Source organism: Oncorhynchus clarkii, chromosome 13 (genome assembly GCF_045791955.1).
Source record: "Oncorhynchus clarkii lewisi isolate Uvic-CL-2024 chromosome 13, UVic_Ocla_1.0, whole genome shotgun sequence".
NCBI lineage: Eukaryota > Metazoa > Chordata > Actinopteri > Salmoniformes > Salmonidae > Oncorhynchus > Oncorhynchus clarkii.
The window spans coordinates 42,466,910-42,488,447 of record NC_092159.1 but is presented as its reverse complement, the minus strand read 5'-3'; the positions used below and the strand labels follow the sequence as shown (position 1 = coordinate 42,488,447).

Sequence of the window (21,538 nt, the reverse complement as noted above, 5' to 3'; positions counted from 1 at the left end):
TCTAACAGACCCGTCTTTCTTCACAATAGGAACTATGGGTGTGGCCCATTCGCTTCTGTCCACTTTCGTCAGGATCCCTGTATCCTGCAAGCGATCGATTTCCGCTTCCACCTTTGGTCTCAGGGAGTATGGAACAGATCTGGCTTTGCAGAATTTTGGGGTTGCGTCATCTCTTAGTACAAGTTTTGCTGTGAAGCCTTTTACTGTTCCCATCTGATCACTGAAAACTGTGTTGTATTTCTTCAGCAAGTGTTCCAGTGTTTGGTCTGCCTTTCTCTTTGGACTGGAACGTGTGGAGCATTTTCAAGTCACACCAATTCAGCTTTATTTTTGAAAGCCATTCCCTGCCAAATAATGGGGGGGGGGGGGGCAGTTCCAGGCACCACATACAGCTGTAACTGTTGTGTTTGCCCCCCATACCGCATTCTGACCTGCAACGCCCCCATTGGGCTCAATCTCTCTCCTGAGTAGGTCTTCAGCAACACATTTGTGTTCTTCAGCTTGATAGCCTTGAAGTGCTCATTGTAGACAGTAGTGGAAATTATAGACACTGCAGATCCTGTGTCCAGTTCCATTTTTTGGGGTTTGCCTTCAATATCTGGTGTCACCCATATTATGCTACTGCTGGGAGAAGTCACTGTGTTTAACTCCATTGCACCAATTAATCGTTCATCTGAATCACTGCCACTGTTCTCTGCTAGTGCTTTCACAGACCCTTTCATTTTTGCTCTGCATGCTCTTTGAATGTGCCCCCTTCTACTGTATTTGTGACAAATTTCGTCTTTAAAACGGCAGTCCTCTGCTCTGTGACCATCTCTGTCACACCTGTTGCATTTTTCGGCCACACGGGGGCGCTGTCGGCTGCGTGAAAACTTGTGCAGGGAAGTTTGTGATAGGTCAGTACTTTTTACTTTGCAACTCAAATGCATCTTTAGTCGCGATTTCCATTGTCACAGCAATTTTAACAGCCTTTGCAAAAGTGAGCTCTGATTCTGTGAGCAAACGTTTTTGAATGTGTTCATGTTTCAGTCCACAAACAAATCTATCCCATAATGTGTCATTTAGGTTCTCTCCAAACTGGCAATGTTCCGACAGTTTCTTCAACTCTGCTACATATGTACTAACATCCTCCCCCTCATTCTGATCTCTCCTGTGGAAACGAAAACGTATCGCGATGAGGAGTGGTTTAGGTGATAGGTGATTTTGCAATATCTCCACAATCTCTGTGAATGTTTTATTGGAGGGCTTCAGAGGGGCAGTCAGATCTCTTAGCAAACTGTACGTTTTTGGGCCAATTAAACTCAACAACGCTGGTACTCTGTTGTTATCAGCAATGTCGTTTGCAATGAAGTACTGTTCCAGTCGTAAGTTGCCCAATTTTCTTGCGTGTCATCAAACACATCTATTTTCCGGATGCTAGCCATTCTCTTTACCTCCGGCTCCACGTCACTGCTTGCTAGCTGTTGTGCTACAGGGTCAAAATCTTCCTCTCTTACAGGGTCAAAATATTCCTCTCTTCCTACGAGCTCCATCTGCATTCGTGATGCACACTGCAGGTAATCATCCTCCTCGCCATTGTAGTGTTTTAGCTCTTATTTATATAATAAGAAATACTCTGAATACAAGAAATTACACTGGAGCTTCACATTTACTTAAACGAGTTAGTACCAGATTAACAACACTGCGCATGACCAAGGGTGCTCCATCCTTAAAGAGGACATCAGTAATTAACAGAACATAACACCATATGTGGTTATTGTGTAGGTAGGTCTACTGTTACAATAATATTTTAAATAATCTATCAGCAAGTAGCCTCAGTAAATCAATGAAGCCAATAGTGGTTTCAGCTATATTGTTGTTGAGACGATGTAGGCTTTATGACATTTCTAAACAGTAAAAAATATGTCAAATGACTAGCCTATGAGAAAAGTGTAAAAATGTGTATTCGCATCAGTAGGCTAAATAACTGAAATGCATCAGTAAGGTATTGGAAAGTTCGGGAAAACATCAGGGAAGCTCATCGGTAGCCCTAATGTGTGTGCTTACAGAAGATCTGCGTTGCTTTCAATTACTAGACTAATGATCATGAGAACATTTCCCAGCCTAATTGTAACCAAATATCCAAACGGTGATCTAGTGAAAACAAAAATCCGAAATTGATTGATTTCTTGATTTATCAAGCTGACTTCCTTGTCTCAAAGCAGCAGTCCAATCAAAACGGTGTTGGAATTATCAGTTGACCACACATACCATCATGAAGCCTATTGTATAAAATCATTCTAGAATGTAGGCTACATACAACGCATCATCCAAACGGCATGATTGCCTATGCCTACACCTACTGTAAGTGGCTAAAGGAAAATGTTCTATTTTTAAAATACTAAAACACCAAATTAGGCCTACCTTATTATAAATTAGGCCATCATCACTGTCAATGATAATGAATCATTCTTCACGTTGCACAGGTGAAACGTCCATGCTGCATGCATGCCAACCATTTGATCCCAATCCGTTTCATGGGAATATGCATTTCGATTTTCTTGAATGATGTAAGTAAGGGTGGCTAACCGGCCTAACTAATCACATTTTAGAACAGACGGAGTAAACACAGCCACATGATAATTAAAAAAAAACATTTCAGCACAATCATCCTAAATTATCATAAGAAATGACATGGTGTTTTTGGTATGACATTCTCACAATCAATTCGTGCACATATGTACATAATACATTTCAGCAAATTGCGTGCGTTTTTGTGCCTTTTTGGCTGGCTTAATTCGTGAGAAAAGACACGAATTTATGTGCTTCTTAATTCGTGCGAAAAGACACACATTTAACCAGTAGGCTACACACAAGCCATTGCAACAACCAGATAGACGCGATAGTTTATATTTCATTTTTGTTCTTCTTAATGACTAATTCAGCGTTATGAATATACAGAAATTGTGTCTTTGTTTAACCATGTTTTAAAATGTGTCGTTGTATGTCTATATGTACTGTTTTAGACTTGCTGAACATACTTTTTTTGAAAATACGCACATTTACGTGCGACTTAATTCGTGGGAAATATTGTTTTATTAATGCCAATGCTGTTTTCTGTGCTTGATTTCGCTTAATACTTTGGATACTGGTGCACTTGTAATCAGAAGGCCTTTTTGTCATGTAGGCAACAGTACACGATGTTCTTCATAACCCATTTCATATTTCGTGGAGCCTAAATTACACACTTTTCTTCATAGTGCATGTATTACATGTTAAACAGGTTAATGTAAAATAATGAATTATGTTGGCTTACACTTATGGCACTTCCAAGGCCTTTCCATTATGATTATTACGGTCATGTCACTCATGTTATATACTTAGGCTACTGTAACGCGTTCAACCAGTTAGCAAGTCAGAAATGTCAGTTGCGTGTTGCGCTCATTGCAGTCAGAAAACATATGTTGGCCGATCAAAACCCTTGCGGGTGATGTTGCTTTCTCTCCCCAAGTAGTACGAGAAAATAACGGAAAACTGACCCAAGATCAGTACTGTACATATGCAACTTCAACCCAATGTAATGCGGAGCGCGTTCCAGCTCGTCAACACAATCGGCTGCAGGGGAGGTTACTTTCTGTGTTGTTCAGTTTATATAAGAATATAAAATTAAATTAATATAAGAAACGCTTTTTCAGGCAGTTTGAATGTATATTCTTATTATGTCCAGAATCTGTGTAATTTGACCTACAACACAAATGCGCATCATGACTTCAACAAAGAAGGCAAGTTGGAACGTACCCGATCCTCCCATGTGGTCATTCTCTTTCCCGATAAGTGAAGTATGCAAATAAAGCATGTGGTTGTAATCGCTATTATGTAATGTTATGGAGATTGATTTATTGCTTTTTACGACATTTCTCAAACCACTATGCATTTTCACTGATCTGTAAAGGTTTTCAATCAAAATCTTAGCTATAGGCCTACTCAACAGTTTCTGCTAGCGAGCTAGGCTACAGTCTATGGAGTTTCGTGGTGGGCGCAGGGTTTTGTTCTGGGCAACATCTACACACCTGATTAAACTAGTTTGAGTGGTTAATTACTTTAATCCACATGTGTCAAACTACCATGGGAGGTCTGAGTGTCTGCAGGTTTTTGCTCCACCCTTGATTGATAAATGAAGGTCACATGACTAAGGAACTCCCCTCACCTGGTTAGGTTGTCCAGGTGTTCATTGAAATGAAAAACCAAAAACCAGCAGACACTCGGCCCTCTGTGGAATGAGTTTGACACCCCTGCCTAATAGAGCTAGGTCAACTTGTCTTTGCAAAGTCTTTCTAAATTCGATAGTTTTAGATCTTGTGGAGAAAACAATTCCAAACAATGGATGAATTGGGACCACCAGACATCAATGCTCCCATCCACAGTGAATGTGTATCTATCTATCTATCTATCCAATGGTCATCTTGTTATCCATCATTCACATTGTTTACATGTTTGTACAACACCTGTATTTTATGTGATGTAATCCACTTACAAATTAAGTACATTTTAATGCTCAGTTATTTTTTTTTAAATTATAATAAGTATCCTACATATACAGCTGTGAAATACAATTCTAAACTTGTTCTATTCTCTTTACTTAGCAGCTCCAAATAAAGACCCTTCACACCTACCACTCTTCTCTTCAGACCACTCAGACCTACAGCTGACACCTTTAGTCTCTCTCTCTCTCTCTTTCTATACATCCTCTTGATACAGATCTCTTGATCTATCCTCTGGCTGCATTTTAAGTAAGTGGAAACGTTTTCTCTTTTATTTCAGCTTTCTTCCCATTTCTTGTGCTTTCAAAAACAAACCAGGTTGTAGTTTTAAAATGCAAACCAACTGGAGGAGATTATTCAAAAATTGTATCTTAAAATAAGTAACCAAATCTCACTGGCCCAGGTATTGTTCGACACTTATTGCACTGTGCACCTGAGGCTATGGCAGGTAGCCTACATCTAGGTTACAATAGTAGTCAACAGTTAGTATGACACATTACGTTACAGTGTGGCATGCTAAAGCCTCAGGCTTAGTTTTTTTTTTTGTAACAGTATTTTTTATTGGAATTTCACAATTTTCACGTATATTAAGAGATACAACAACAGAGACAAAGCAACAAAACAAACACCACTCACTGACACATACAGTGCCTTGCGAAAGTATTCGGCCCCCTTGAACTTTGCGACCTTTTGCCACATTTCAGGCTTCAAACATAAAGATATAAAACTGTATTTTTTTATGAAGAATCAACAACAAGTGGGACACAATCATGAAGTGGAACGACATTTATTGGATATTTCAAACTTTTTTAACAAATCAAAAACTGAAAAATTGGGCGTGCAAAATTATTCAGCCCCTTTACTTTCAGTGCAGCAAACTCTCTCCAGAAGTTCAGTGAGGATCTCTGAATGATCCAATGTTGACCTAAATGACTAATGATGATAAATACAATCCACCTGTGTGTAATCAAGTCTCCGTATAAATGCACCTGCACTGTGATAGTCTCAGAGGTCCGTTAAAAGCGCAGAGAGCATCATGAAGAACAAGGAACACACCAGGCAGGTCCGAGATACTGTTGTGAAGAAGTTTAAAGACGGATTTGGATACAAAAAGATTTCCCAAGCTTTAAACATCCCAAGGAGCACTGTGCAAGCGATAATATTGAAATGGAAGGAGTATCAGACCACTACAAATCTACCAAGACCTGGCCGTCCCTCTAAACTTTCAGCACATACCAGGAGAAGACTGATCAGAGATGCAGCCAAGAGGCCCATGATCACTCTGGATGAACTGCAGAGATCTACAGCTGAGGTGGGAGACTCTGTCCATAGGACAACAATCAGTCGTATATTGCACAAATCTGGGCTTTATGGAAGAGTGGCAAGAAGAAAGCCATTTCTTAAAGATATCCATAAAAAGTGTTGTTTAAAGTTTGCCACAAGCCACCTGGGAGACACACCAAACATGTGGAAGAAGGTGCTCTGGTCAGATGAAACCAAAATTGAACTTTTTGGCAACAATGCAAAACGTTATGTTTGGCGTAAAACAACACAGCTGAACACACCATCCCCACTGTCAAACATGGTGGTGGCAGCATCATGGTTTGGGCCTGCTTTTCTTCAGCAGGGACAGGGAAGATGGTTAAAATTGATGGGAAGATGGATGGAGCCAAATACAGGACCATTCTGGAAGAAAACCTGATGGAGTCTGCAAAAGACCTGAGACTGGGACGGAGATTTGTCTTCCAACAAGACAATGATCCAAAACATAAAGCAAAATCTACAATGGAATGGTTCAAAAATAAACATATCCAGGTGTTAGAATGGCCAAGTCAAAGTCCAGACCTGAATCCAATCGAGAATCTGTGGAAAGAACTAAACTGCTGTTCACAAATGCTCTCCATCCAACCTCACTGAGCTCGAGCTGTTTTGCAAGGAGGAATGGGAAAACATTTCAGTCTCTCGATGTGCAAAACTGATAGAGACATACCCCAAGCGACTTACAGCTGTAATCACAGCAAAAGGTGGCGCTACAAAGTATTAACTTAAGGGGGCTGAATAATTTTGCACGCCCAATTTTTCAGTTTTTGATTTGTTAAAAAAGTTTGAAATATCCAATAAATGTCGTTCCACTTCATGATTGCGTCCCACTTGTTGTTGATTCTTCACAAAAAAATACAGTTTTATATCTTTATGTTTGAAGCCTGAAATGTGGCAAAAGGTCGCAAAGTTCAAGGGGGCCGAATACTTTCGCAAGGCACTGTAGGTCTATAGCAGTTTGGGTCTAGAGTGTCACCCCCTTTGAAGAGGGGGATGACCGCGGCAGCTTTCCAATCTTTGGGAATCTCAGACGATACGAAAGAGAGGTTGAACAGGCTAGTAATAGGGGTTGCAACAATTTCGGCAGATAATTTTAGAAAGAGAGGGTCCAGATTGTCTAGCCCGGTTGATTTGTATGGGTCCAGATTATGCAGTTCTTTCAGAACATCAGCTATCTGGATTTGGGTGAAGGAGAAATTGTGGGGGCTTTGTCAGGTTGCTGTGGAGGGTGCCGGGCAGTTGACCGGGGTAGGGGTAGCCAGGTGGAAAGTATGGCCAGCTGTAGAGAAATGCTTATTGAAATTCTCAATTATAGTGGATTTATCGGTGGTGACAGTGTTTCCTAGCCTCAGAGCAGTGGGCAGCTGGGAGGAGGTGCTCTTATTCTCCATTCTCCCAGAACTTTTTTGAGTTAGTACTACAGGATGCAAATTTCTGTTTGAAAAAGCTAGCCTTAGCTTTTCTAACTGCCTGTGTATATTTGTTCCTAACTTCCCTGAAAAGTTGCATATCACGGGGGCTATTCAATGCTAATGCGGAACGCCACAGGATGTTTTTGTGCTGGTCAAGGGCAGACAGGTCTGGAGTGAACCGGCGGCAGGGTAGCCTAGTGGTTAGAGCGTTGGACTAGTAACCGGAAGGTTGCGAGTTCAAACCCCCGAGCTGACAAGGTACAAATCTGTCGTTCTGCCCCTGAACAGGCAGTTAACCCACTGTTCCCAGGCCGTCATTGAAAATAAGAATTTGTTCTTAACTGACTTGCCTGGTTAAATAAAGGTAAAATAAAAATAAATAAAAAACCAAGGACTATTCCTAGTTCTAAATTTTTGAGTGGGGCATGCTTATTTAAGATGGTGAGGAAGGCACTTTTAAAGAATAGCCAGGCATCATCTACTGACGGGATGAGGTCAATGTCATTCCAGGATACCGCGGCCAGGTCGATTAGAAAGAGTGTGCTAAAGCAGTGAGTATAACAAATTTAGGGAGTATGCTTCCAATGTTAACATGCATGAAACCAAGGCTTTTACAGTAGCAGAGGTCAACAAATAAGAGCACCTGGGGAGTGGGAGTGGAGCTAGGCACTGCAGGACCTGGATTAACCTCCACATCACCAGAGGAACAGAGGAGAAGTAGGATAAGGGTATGGCTAAAGTCTATACGAACTGGCCGTCTAGCACGTTCGGAACAGAGAGTAAAAGGAGCAGGTTTCTGGGCACAATAGCATAGATTCAAGGCATAGTGTATAGACAAAGGTAAGGTAGGATGTGAGTACATTGGAGGTAAACCTAGGCATTGAGTAATGATGAGCGATATAGTCTCTAGAGATGTTTAAACCAGGTGATGTCATCGCATATGTAGGAGGTGGAACAACATGGTTGGTTAAGGCATATTGAGCAGGGCTAGAGGCTCTACAGTGAAATAAGACAGTAATCACTAATCAGGACAGTAATGGACGAGGCATATTGACATTAGAGAGAGGCATGCGTAGCCAAGTGAACATATGGGTCCAGTGAGTGGTCGGGCTGACTGGGGACACGGCAATTCAGACAGTTAGCAGGCCGATGCTAACAAGCTAGCAATTAGTAGACCGGGGCAAGCTAGCAGTTAGCAGACCGGGTTAGCAAGCAGTTAGCAGACCGGGGCAGGCAAGCTAGCAGTTAGCAGACCGGGGAAGGCAAGCTAGCAGTTAGCAGACCGGGGCAGGCAAGCTAGCAGTTAGCAGACCGGGCAGGCAAGCTAGCAGTTAGCAGACCGGGGCAGGCAAGCTAGCAGTTAGCAGACCGGGGCAGGTAGGCTAGCAGTTAGCAGACCGGGGCAGGCAATCTAGCAGTTAGCAGACCGGGGCAGGCAAGCTAGCAGTTAGCAGACCGGGGCAGGCAAGCTAGCAGTTAGCAGACCGGGGAAGGCAAGCTAGCAGTTAGCAGACCGGGGAAGGCAAGCTAGCAGTTAGCAGACCGGGGCAGGCAAGCTAGCAGTTAGCAGACCGGGGCAGGCAAGCTAGCAGTTGGCAGACCGGGTTAGCAAGCAAGCAGTTAGCAGGGGCTAGCAGTTAGCAGACCGGGCAGGCAAGCTAGCAGTTAGCAGACCGGGGCAGGCAAGCTAGCAGTTGGCAGACCGGGTTAGCAAGCAAGCAGTTAGCTGGGGCTAACAGTTAGCAGACCGGGCAGGCAAGCTAGCAGTTAGCAGGGGCTAGCAAGTTAGTCTTTGGGGGACGTCGCGATGGGGGTATATGATTTGTTATGTGGGGGGTGAGTGAGCCCCAACCTGGATAACCAGGGAATGTTTGTCTGCATCCTACCCTTCCACCTGTCCGGCTTGATTGCACCTGCCGGTGGAAAACACCCTCTAAGGGTTAGCTCTCAGGGTCATTGGAGTACGCAAGCCTGTCCACTACGTCAAGTTACATTTAGGATTATTTATTTGTTGTATTCATTTACCTGTATTAGCCCATTGCTGAACTACCTTTGTCCAGTTATACAGAGACTCATTGCCTAAACCCAAATCACTCTTGAACTTTTCGAGAGTGTGGGTCTCCTCCTGGATTTTTGCTGTTGTCTGAGAATTATGACAAATTATTATGACAAAAACGAAACAGAATAATTAATTGTTTTAAAATAAATTAAATGCATAGATAGATATAATACTTCTAGAATAAATGTATTGATCCACACAATACACCTTCAAGTATCTTCTGGACAATACTCTGTGCATGTTGTTTTTCCTTCTGTTCCACCCCATGGCCTGGATGGTTAGGATGTCTGTTCTTGCTAGAAAAGCCAAATAGAACTCCTTATACCAGATAAGTATTGACATAGCTGAATAGAACAACCTTAAACAAATTGTTTACCTCCTTTGGACATTTGTTTGGAACAGATTGCAGCCCTCGACAAGAAGCTGCTCCCTTGTTCCACTTCCTTCCCCAGAGTTGTGCCAGCTCCTTCCTGATTCCGTCCTCCCCACTTAATCTACATAAAAAAAATATTGACTTAATATTGCAATTATGTGAATAACAAACATCTAAATGGGAAGCCTTGTAAAGGACTGAAGCTGGAAATTCTCTTTGACCAGTTTAATAAAGAAAAACGTACCTCTTATTTCAAACGATGTGCCTTTGCATGCATGACGGACAGCAGTGGCTTCATGTCTAGAAGAGTGGCGAGCTCTGGACAATGACAAGCAACTTTGGTCAGGTATGGCCAACATTTGCAGATCACATGAATTGTATGTTCCTGCTGCCAGACAATTCCTTCTGCAAGAACAGTGGGTACGCAAATATCTCTCCACGCATCATGTTGAGGTTCCTTAGCAGACGGCAACTTCGAGTCCCTCTTCATCAAGTTTGTTGTTTGTTTCCCTTGACGACTCTTTAGCTGCTGTCCACGGGGATGCTCCACATACCCCTTTTCCATAACCCTAGACAAGGAAGTAGAAGAGTATAGGTAGAAAAAATGTTTGGGGGGGGGGGGGGGAAATGTTAACAGGACAGTGGTTAGGTTTTTAAAATCTAGCTGAGGGCGCAGAGCTACCCGCTGTGGTCGCTACAATGGAGATCAGAAGTTGGAAATTGACTGTCAAAAAGAAGCGCTTGTAAAGTGTGTTGCATTTCTGAACAGAGGGAGTGGTGTAACAACCCTGGACTTGAAGAGAGAGGATGACCATCTCTCCAAAATGATGTGTTTTTATTGGAATAGTGTATAACGAGTCTGCCTTTGAGGCCAGTCCTATTTCACAGATTAGAAGATACACAGGAAACGTACATGTTTAGTCTTTCTATGGACATAGTTCACAAAGTCAGACACATCCTCATCCTTGCAGATAAATACGCCATCAAAGAATCCGTTGTCATCAGCCCTTGAAAGGATGCGTGAAATACATTAAATATATGACATATGAAATATCAATCAACCTCAGTAACTGATTGTGGGACACTTGACAATGTTGATAATTCATTACATTACAAACTCAAAACGTTTAAGCTAAAAATGAACTCCACTGCATTTGAAAACGTTCACACTGGACAAAGAAAAGGCAAACCTTGTTTGGATTGTTTAAATGATATAAAGTACTGTATATCACAGACCAGGCTGGGCAGTCAAAGTACTGTATATCACAGACCAGGCTGGGCAGTCAAAGTCCTGTATATCACAGACCAGGCTGGGCAGTCAAAGTACTGTATATCACAGACCAGGCTGGGCAGTCAAAGTACTGTATATCACAGACCAGGCTGGGCAGTCAAAGTACTGTATATCACAGACCAGGCTGGGCAGTCAAAGTCCTGTATATCACAGACCAGGCTGGGCAGTCAAAGTCCTGTATATCACAGACCAGGCTGGGCAGTCAAAGTACTGTATATCACAGACCAGGCTGGGCAGTCAAAGTACTGTATATCACAGACCAGGCTGGGCAGTCAAAGTCCTGTATATCACAGACCAGACTGGGCAGTCAAAGTACTGTATATCGCAGACCAGGCTGGGCAGTCAAAGTACTGTATATCGCAGACCAGGCTGGGCAGTCAAAGTCCTGTATATCACAGACCAGGCTGGGCAGTCAAAGTCCTGTATATCGCAGACCAGGCTGGGCAGTCAAAGTCCTGTATATCACAGACCAGACTGGGCAGTCAAAGTACTGTATATCGCAGACCAGGCTGGGCAGTCAAAGTACTGTATATCGCAGACCAGGCTGGGCAGTCAAAGTCCTGTATATCACAGACCAGGCTGGGCAGTCAAAGTCCTGTATATCGCAGACCAGGCTGGGCAGTCAAAGTACTGTATATCACAGACCAGGCTGGGCAGTCAAAGTACTGTATATCACAGACCAGGCTGGGCAGTCAAAGTACTGTATATCACAGACCAGGCTGGGCAGTCAAAGTCCTGTATATCACAGACTGGATCAACTTCAGAGCGGAAGTACGTCCACTCAAAGAAGCTTTTTTGAAAAGTGTCCCCACAGATCATTCTGTTCTGGTAAGGGAAAAACACATAGAAAATATATGAAATAACTTTCAACAATAGTATAAACAAAACATACTATAATTCACTATGGCTTACTGGATTTAAGTTAACGCAGGGCCAGTACATAGTGTTGACAGCAAAGCAGGTGAAAGCCAACGCAAAAGTAGGACGAGTACTTATGTTGTAAAGAGCAGGAAATATTGGATGCAAGAGGGGCACAGATAAGGTGCATGGCAGGACAGTGGTGCAGGAGGCTAACACGTACTGTAGCAAGAGACCTAAAATGTTAACATAGTTGTAGTACTGGAAATAAAGTTATGTTACGCAAAGTGTTGTAACAAAATGTAACATAGTTAACCTGAAGTCATACATTGGTAAAGCTGAGTATAATTGATTGTTACCCTGCCAAAGAAGTCAGTTCGCTGCTCCAAAATCCACATAAACGCCAGATGGGACATTCCTGGGGCTGACACTTTCAGCTCCTCAAAAGAGCTGAACAGATCTACCTGGTATATGGTGTCACAGTTCACAGTGGCAGGCCAGTACCCATTCTTAAACAGATCTGCCAAGTTTGCTGTCCAGGTGCTAAGACAGGTTGTGCAGGTCAGTAGAGGCACTGTAACATTGTAGCGACCTTGAGGAAAAAAATGTAGTCTGAATTAATGTTGTTTTACATTGCTATATCACTGTTTGGTTCGTGAAGGTATTGCACATACCATTTATTCCTACAAGGATTATATGTTTTCCATGGCCAACATGGATGGTGCTTGTCAGGCAACCACATATCACCTCTGGTACATCCAATGGTAAGAAACAATCTAGGGACAATATTTATATACAACAATAACCAATAAATAAAAACACAAACGCACCCTGTTCGTGAAGTGCATATTTGCCATCACTGTGGAGAGATATGGCTGTAGTTGGAGCAAGGGTCGTGTAGAACCCCTCGATCATGGACGGTCTGTTGTGCAGGGGGAACTTTGCATGTGTAGAGACATCGCAGTCTTCACAGTAAAAGCTGTTTCGGCAGACGGTCTCTACATCGCAGAATAGCCCTTTTCACATTGCATGACTGACAGATCTTCTGAGAAGCATGCTCTGCAACCAGCAGAGAATCTACAATCTCAGGCCTGGACTCTCTCCACCTATCCTGTGAGAGTTCCTTCCTCACACTCCAACTGTGTGATGCACCAGGCACAGCAGGATTTGAACACTCAGGGTCTTCTAAGTCAGCTAGGAGGATGTTAATTTCTCTATGAAGTATTGCTCTTTTGAAAACACAAAAATGGGAAAAGGATTAAATTAAGAAAATTACATAATAATTAATCTATTAAAACGCATATAGGGCTGGCTTGGCTGTAAGTAGGTGACAGCAAATATATCTCTGCACAATCTATGGTGTGACAAGCCAAAAACCTCAGCTTTGATTCTACAGTAAATTCAATTACAGGGCAGACCAACATATTGACTAAAGTCTCAAATGGAATATCAAACAATAGAACTCGTCTATTTCGTCAAATAGAAATTCTGAATGTTCTTAAAACAGCAAAAACACACTGAGTACAAAACATTCTCTTTCCCTGACAAACTGACCAGGTGAAAGCTATGATCCCTTATTGATGTCACCTGTTAAATCCACTTCAGTGTAGTGTGGAAGGACCACCAGAGGGCAGGCTGGGCTCATGGATAGTAGCCCAACAAGGCAGGGGAGACAAGGTAACCAGAGGCAATTAAGCACAGCTGACGGTACTAATGACATACTCTCCTTCCCCTATAAGAGAGAGAATGGAACCAGCAGAGAGAGGGGGAAAACTATCTCTGGAAGATGGCCACCGAGAGAGAGGAGCTATCCAGGAAGAACCACTAAGACGGTGACAATCCCGTGACTTGTTGTTGTAGTTTAAAGATAATCCTATTATGTTCTTGTTTCATCTGGAGAAGAAGATGTATGTTTTTCCTTGGAAGATTTTCATTGATTATGTTGGAGTGTTTGTGTTGACCCAATGCCCTCAATAGAGAACTGTGTTAAATCAAGAAAACTTACTCCTGACTCGTTTATTCCACCTTCCCGCTTTAGAGTGACGCCCAATTACTTGGTCCGCTCACATTGGTGGAGGATGCAGGCATTAGGTGGACGAGTGACACAAGGATAAGTGAGTATATCAAGATTCTTCCAGTAGACCCGGAGGAACCATTCAAGAACGATGGATACCGCCCTACTACAACAATTGATCACGGCACAGCAGACAACCATAGAACTCCTGCGACAACAGCTGAGCCGACGAGAAGAACCTAGAGTTAAGCCAAGAGCGGCTGCTCACGCCATCTTACCTCGTCTCTCCAAGGAGGATGATATTGAGGCCTTTCTCATGACCTTCGAAAGGACGGCCACCTTGGAAGAGTGGCCGCCCACAGAATGGGCGAGCGCATTAGCCCCTCTTTTGACCGGGGTGGCTCAGGAAGCCTATTTTGACCTGGATTCCAGCGAAGCTGCGGACTATGGGCGACTAAAAACCGAGATCCTGTCCCGGTACCAGCTGACTGCCAGAGATAGGGCTGTAAAATTCCATCAATGGACCTATACAGCTGATCAACCCGTCCGTGCCCAGATCTTTGCATTAATACGACTGACGAAACAGTGGCTAGAACCTGGAAAGGGACAAGGACATGTGATAGAGACTCTCGTAGTGGACAAGATATTGAGAGAATTACCCAGTGACTTAAAAAGGGTTGTGGGGCAAGCCAACCCGTTGTCAGCCGACGACATAGCCCAGGCGGTAGAAACATATCGGTCTACAGGGGAGTTGTTAAAAAGTGACAACGAGGAACGGAAGGAGTCTTCCAATCCCGTACCACGACTCACCCTGGCGCGCCCGCCACCGAAACGTCCAAACCCCCCCCGGAGGTGGGAGAAGTCAGCCACCACACAACAGGGTTGGTGTTATAAATGTCAGTCTCCCAACCATTATGCCCCACAATGTCCTAGCAAGGATGAGCCCATGGTCACGGAGTCATCACTGCCTATCCCCACACATCCCGTTTTGAGGGGGCAGGATCAACACTGTTGGTTAGCAGAGATAGCCCCAGCCTCAGAGATTCCGGTGCGAGTCGAAGGACAAGATGTGGTTGCTATTCTCGACTCGGGAAGTATGGTTACGTTAGTAGAGGAGCGGATGGTGACCTCCGCAGCACTGCAACCAGACAAAGTAGCCGTATCCTGTATCCATGGAGACACCCACTATTACCCCACTGTGAATCTGCCTATTCTCACTCCAAAAGGAAGGTGTACAGTCAGGGCAGGGAAAGTGCCCCAGCTGAAGGTGCCATTATTGATCGGGAGAGACTGTCCCCTATATAAGGAGCTTCGGCAGATGACGTTATGTACGGGAAGAAGAGGGACAGGAAAGAAGAGAAAATCCAAGCCCGAGGTAGTAGTCCTACAAGGAGACGTAGCCACGTCCTCGTCCTCTGCAGCAGAGGAAGAAATAGCGACCCAACGTTTACGACAGATATTCCAGGAAACCACCGATGAAGACACATGTGAAGGGTTATACACAACGCAGGAAGAAAGGAGCAACCAGGCGCTAAGGGATATATTTGAAGCTCCATCCGAGGAGGGAACCTGGAAGGGATTCTCCTCGGTCACCCCTGATGGGGATGTGGAACATCCTCCACATCCCTCTACTGAGGTCGACCTGCCCCAGGAATTAAAGGGACAGTTCGGCACCTCGCAGCATAGAGACCCAGACCTAAGGGAGGCCATGAGGAAGGTGATTGACGGGAGGAACGTCGACGGATCAGGTGAGCCCCCTCTTCCTTACTATGCAATCAGGCGGGGTCTTTTATACTGGGTCATACGACGAAGGGGGGAAAACCAGGAATTACTAATGGTGCCTAGGCCATACAGGGATACAGTTCTACAGTTAGCCCATTCCCTCGTCCTAGGAGGACACCTGGCACGAGACAAGACTATTGACAGAATCATGCAGAGATTCTATTGGCCCCGGGTCACCCGGGATGTGGCCAGGTATTGTAGGACGTGTGATCAATGTCAACGTACAGCCCCACGGCCACACCTACGTAACCCTTTGATTCCTCTCCCCATCATAGAGACTCCCTTTGAACGCATAGCTATGGACCTCGTAGGACCCCTCCCAAAATCCGCCAGAGGACACGAGTACATCCTAGTGGTTATAGATTACGCTACCAAGTTCCCGGAGGCCATACCCCTGCGTAACATGTCGTCAAAGGGAATTGCCAAGGAGTTATTCCTGATGTTCTCTCGTGTGGGCCTCCCCAAGACTATCTTAACCGATCAAGGAACCCCGTTCATGTCCCGGTTGATGAAGGACTTGTGTCGGTTATATCAGGTTCAACAGATACGTACAAGCATATTCCACCCTCAAACAGACGGGTTGTGTGAACGCTTGAACAAAACAATTAAAAGCATGTTGAGAAGAGTGGTGTCCCGAGACGGGAAAAACTGGGACATGCTTCTCCCACACTTAATGTTTGCCCTGCGAGAAGTACCCCAGGCATCCACTGGATTCTCTCCGTTTGAATTTCTCTATGGCAGACCCTGTCGAGGAATCCTCGACTTAGCCAAGGAGACCTGGGAGACCCAATCATGCCCCTTTCGATCCACAATAGAGCACGTTACCCTGATGAGAGACCGCCTGTCAGCAGTGTGGCCCATAGTCAAGGAGCATATGGAGAAGGCCCAAAGGACCCAAGGCCGGGCCTATGATAAGTCCGCGACCCCCCGTGAGTTCACCGTGGGAGAGAAAGTGATGGTGCTTGTGCCCACGGCCGAACATCGCTTGCTGGCGCAGTGGAGGGGGCCCTACGAGGTAATGAAAAGGGTCTCACCGGTCAATTACCTCATAAAGCAACCTGACAGGAGGAAGCAGGTCCAACTCTATCACATAAACCTGCTGAAGACGTACCATGGACGAGAGGAGGAGGTGGCTTTGATGGCCCTGGAGGGCAAAGGAAAAGAGGAGGCTCTACCACAGATGCGCCGTGGCCAAACTCTCCTACCAGAGCAGTCAAGACAGCTAGACAAGCTGATTATGAACTTCGGTCGAATATTCTCTCCATTCCCAGGACAAACAGATGTCCTGTTCCACCATATCCACACTGAACCCGGCAAGAAGGTGCATATCCGCCCTTACAGGATTCCTGAGGCTCGCCGAGTCATCGCTAAGAAAGAGGTGAGGGAAATGTTGAGGATGGGCGTGATCGAGCCCTCGACGAGTGAGTGGTCCAGTTCCATAGTCCTGGTCCCCAAATCCGATGGTAGTATGAGACTCTGCAACGACTTTAGGGGCGTGAATGCCATCTCTACATTCGATGCGTATCCCATGCCCCGCGTGGATGAACTCTTGGAGCGCTTAGGAAAGGCCAAGTTCATCACTACCCTGGATTTGACGAAGGGATATTGGCAAGTGCCGGTGGCTCCGGAGGATCGCCCAAAGACTGCCTTCGCCACCCCAGAGGGGCTTTTCCAGTATGTGAGGATGCCCTTCGGACTGCACGGTGCCGCTGCAACTTTCCAACGCCTCATGGATGCCATTCTACGGCCCCATCAAGAGTATGCAGCGGCGTACATAGACGATGTGGTCATCCATAGCGAGGACTGGGATAGTCACCTCCTGCGATTACGGGCGGTGCTCGTGAGTTTGGAAGCCACAGGGTTGACAGCCAATCCAAATAAATGCTGCCTGGGCCTGTCCGAAGCGGAATACCTGGGGTACACCGTGGGGAATGGGAAAATACGCCCACAGGCAGAGAAGACAAGGGCCATTCGTGACTGGCCTCGACCCCGGACCAAGCGAGACGTTCGGGCCTTCTTAGGGATAACAGGATATTATCGCCGTTTTATCCCGGGATATGCAACCATTGCCAACCCCCTCACAAACCTCATCAGGAAAAACCTGCCAAACCAGGTAGAGTGGAAAGACGAGACAGAAGAGGCCTTTCAATTGCTAAAAGATGGCCTGTGTTCTGATCCCGTTCTACAGGCTCCGGACTTCTCACAAGAGTTCATTGTGCAGGTCGACGCCTCAAATACAGGGCTCGGGGCCGTACTAGCTCAGGGTAAAGGTGAAGAAGAGAAGCCGATTCTCTTCATTAGTAGGAAGCTCAGCGATCGGGAACAGAGGTATGCGACCGTAGAGAAAGAGGCCTTAGCCATCAAGTGGGCCCTCGATTATCTCCGGTACTACCTACTGGGTCGGAGGTTTGCATTAGTTACTGACCATGCGCCCCTCACGTGGATGGCTGGTAAGAGAAACAATAACAACAGAATAGCCAGATGTTTTTTGTCTTTACAACCGTTCTCTTTCCATGTCATCCACAGGGCCGGATCGAGGAACGGGAATGCAGACGCGCTGTCCCGACGCGACCAAGACGGTGTGTCTGGCGCCCGACCCTCCGGTTCGGTCCTGGGGGGGAAGGTATGTGGAAGGACCACCAGAGGGCAGGCTGGGCTCATGGACAGTAGCCCAACAAGGCAGGGGAGACAAGGTAACCAGAGGCAATTAAGCACAGCTGACGGTACTAATGACATACTCTACTTCCCCTATAAGAGAGAGAATGGAACCAGCAGAGAGAGGGGGAAAACTATCTCTGGAAGATGGCCACCGAGAGAGAGGAGCTATCCAGGAAGAACCACTAAGACGGTGACAATCCCGTGACTTGTTGTAGTTTAAAGATAATCCTATTATGTTCATCTGGAGAAGAAGATGTATGTTTTTCCTTGGAAGATTTTCATTGATTATGTTGGAGTGTTTGTGTTGACCAAATGCCCTCAATAGAGAACTGTGTTCAATCAAGAAAACTTACTCCTGACTCGTTTATTCCACCTTCCCGCTTTAGAGTGACGCCCAATTACTTGGTCCGCTCACAGTAGATAAAGAAGAGGAGACAGATTAAAGGAAGATGTTTAAGCCTTGAGACAATTGAGACATGGATTGTGTATGTGTGCCATTCAGAGGGTGACTGGGCAAGACAAAATATTTAAGTGCCTTTGAAAGAGGTATGGTAGTAGGTGCCAGGTCCAACGTTTTGTGTCAAGAACTGCAACGCTGCTGGGTTTTTCACGACCCGCATTTACCCGTGTGTATCAAGAATGGTCCACCACCCAAAGGACATCCAGCCAACTTGACACAACTGTGGGAAGCATTTGAGTCAACATGGTGTTATTGCCCTCCCCTACAGAAGTATAAGGATGTTGTTATTGCCCTCCCCTACAGAAGTATATAGATGTTATTATTGCACTCCCCTACATAAGTACTTGGATGTTGTTATTGCCCTCCCCTACAGAAGTATATGGATGTTGTTATTGCCCTCCCCTACAGAAGTATATGGATGTTGTTATTGCCCTCCCCTACAGAAGTATATGGATGTTGTTATTGCCCTCCCCTACAGAAGTATATGGATGTTGTTATTGCCCTCCCCTACAGAAGTATATGGATGTTGTTATTGCCCTCCCCTACAGAAGTATATGGATGTTGTTATTGCACTCCCCTACAGAAGTACTTGGACCATGATGCTAAAATGTTGAATTTGTCTCTATACTCCAGCATTTTGAATTGCATTGTTGAGAAGCTACCTGCAAGTAAGCATTTCGTTGGATGGTGTTACCATCAGTATCCTGTACATACGACTAATAAAACTACTTGCAACTAGACATGTAAAGTGCTTTCATTTCGAAACGGTAAATCAGAAAAGTCTGAAAATACCTTGAAATGAAAGGTGACATTCTGTACTGTAACCTCATATCAAACATTTGATCTCAAGTCTGAAATTCTGGAGACTTGAGTCACATTTAAAAATGTTGCACCACTGTCAAAATAAAGATGTAGGGCAGTATAATTCAGTAACACCAAGATGACCCCAATTTTGAAAGTAAAACAATTTAAACATACCTATTTCTTCATCAATGTTTAAAACTGGAGTGGATTCCAATCCACTGGTCCTTGTCTCTAAAATAAGATATGCAAAAAAGGAAAGGGTTAGACTTCGAGGCATTCAGAAGTTGATAAAGACATTTTTGGATTTATATTAATGATATATGGTTAAAACTATTATTTTAATAACATTGATGGTAAGTTGCAATAATTGCAATAATAGCTATATCAAAAAATTGAAAGTGGTTACATTTCGCCAACCCCATCACTCAGCTTTTAACCAAAACAGGGGAGTGTGCTTTGTTATGGTTTCAACTACCAATTACAGATTTAATAAAAATACAATTAACTAATTACAAGGCCACTGAATAACAAGGAATTGTATAGATTAATCTATTCAATCGCTCATCAATACCTGATTCTTCCTCCTCAGTGACTGGCCCAAAATGTTGCACTAGTCTGGCTCTTGATGTACTGGCCCTTGGAGCTGAAAAAATTGGTAATAAAAGGTTTTCAATTCAAAAGATTTGCTGGAATTCTGATTCTCCTTTTGTTAAATGTGTATTTTCATCAGAGACATACAACAGTTAGAGACAGGGAAAGGTGGGATCAGACCTGCATGTAATGTATTATGTGCTGTGAGTAGATGGTACTAGACCGGCCTATGGCACGGCAACAAATGTTTAATATGCTATGATACAGTATGTTTGAAAGGGAAAAGTCAGATCAGGAACCAATCAAATGGAACACCTAGACAGGATGAAACTTACCAACAGAAGTGGATGTAGTTGCCTTCCTGGTTTGAGGAACAATCTGTCCTCGCTCATCTTTGTCTCCATCTGAACCTAATCCCTGGAAGCTTGTTTGTCTTTTTCTTATTATTGTCCTTTAAAGTGTATTTCAATTATCCTGGCTGGCCCACTAATAAAAGTCTCTCACAAGCATGGCTTGCTTCTGTACATATGGACCACAAGCAAGACTTTGATTTTCACATAAGGTGAAGTGATTTGTCAGCTGAGGAAAGGCACCTGCAGTAGACCCATGTTCTGGCTCACTCACACAGCTAACATGTGTAGAAGTTCACAAGGATGCTAACAAGTGCACCCTTGTGCCTCATGCTCAATGGGCAATATCATTGATGCCTGTGATTAGGTCATATCACGGAGTCTACGTTTAAATTCACATTTGTGCCACGTGGGGTTTACTTTGACAAACAAAAAGCAATGATAAAACATAACGCTGTGGTGCTGGAGGTGTGTTGAGAATATATATGCACGTATGGGAGCTGTAGGGGTTACATTACCGGTAATGTACGACTTGTTACATTGTAATGTACGACTTGGGTTGAGCTCCTCAGCCAGCCTTTTTGCCTCGTTAATGGCCTCATCCAGTTGGGCTTGTGGGTCCTTCTCTTGGTTGAGCTCCTCAGCAAGCTGTTCTGCTTTTTAATAGCCTCATCCAGTTGGTCTTGGGGGTCCTCAGAGGCCATACCATCTCAAAAGAAACAAAGAGAAAACTTCCAATCCTAACACATTCCTTCACATAGTAACCTCCCCCGTTTCTTTGAAGATGCAAAGAGGAAAAAGGGGAATATATAGCCTAATGTTTAGGTGGCTAAAATGATATCCAAATATACGCAAGTAATGCAACAAAAATATCCACACATTCCATGTTGTGTATGCAACATTTAATGTCACATGACCGGATAAGGTAACCATTCTTGTTCTTGTAACTTTCCGGTGTTTTACTGCTCATCACAGGTCGACGCAGGTATTGCACATGATTTATCGTTCTCATAAACGTAGCTATTTCACACTGACGATAATTTGAA

General features: G+C 44.3%; 1 long non-coding RNA gene across 1 annotated transcript; it reads right to left on the bottom strand.

Annotated features, from left to right (window-relative positions):
• Positions 1 to 12,709: 12,709 nt before the first annotated feature.
• On the bottom strand, positions 12,710 to 21,021 carry LOC139423956 (uncharacterized). Its single transcript, XR_011635893.1, has 3 exons — positions 20,123 to 21,021; positions 19,726 to 19,782; positions 12,710 to 13,060 (listed from the first exon to the last, which is right to left on the bottom strand). It is a non-coding gene; the product is annotated as an uncharacterized lncRNA (long non-coding RNA).
• Between the last annotated feature and the right edge of the window lie 517 nt (positions 21,022 to 21,538).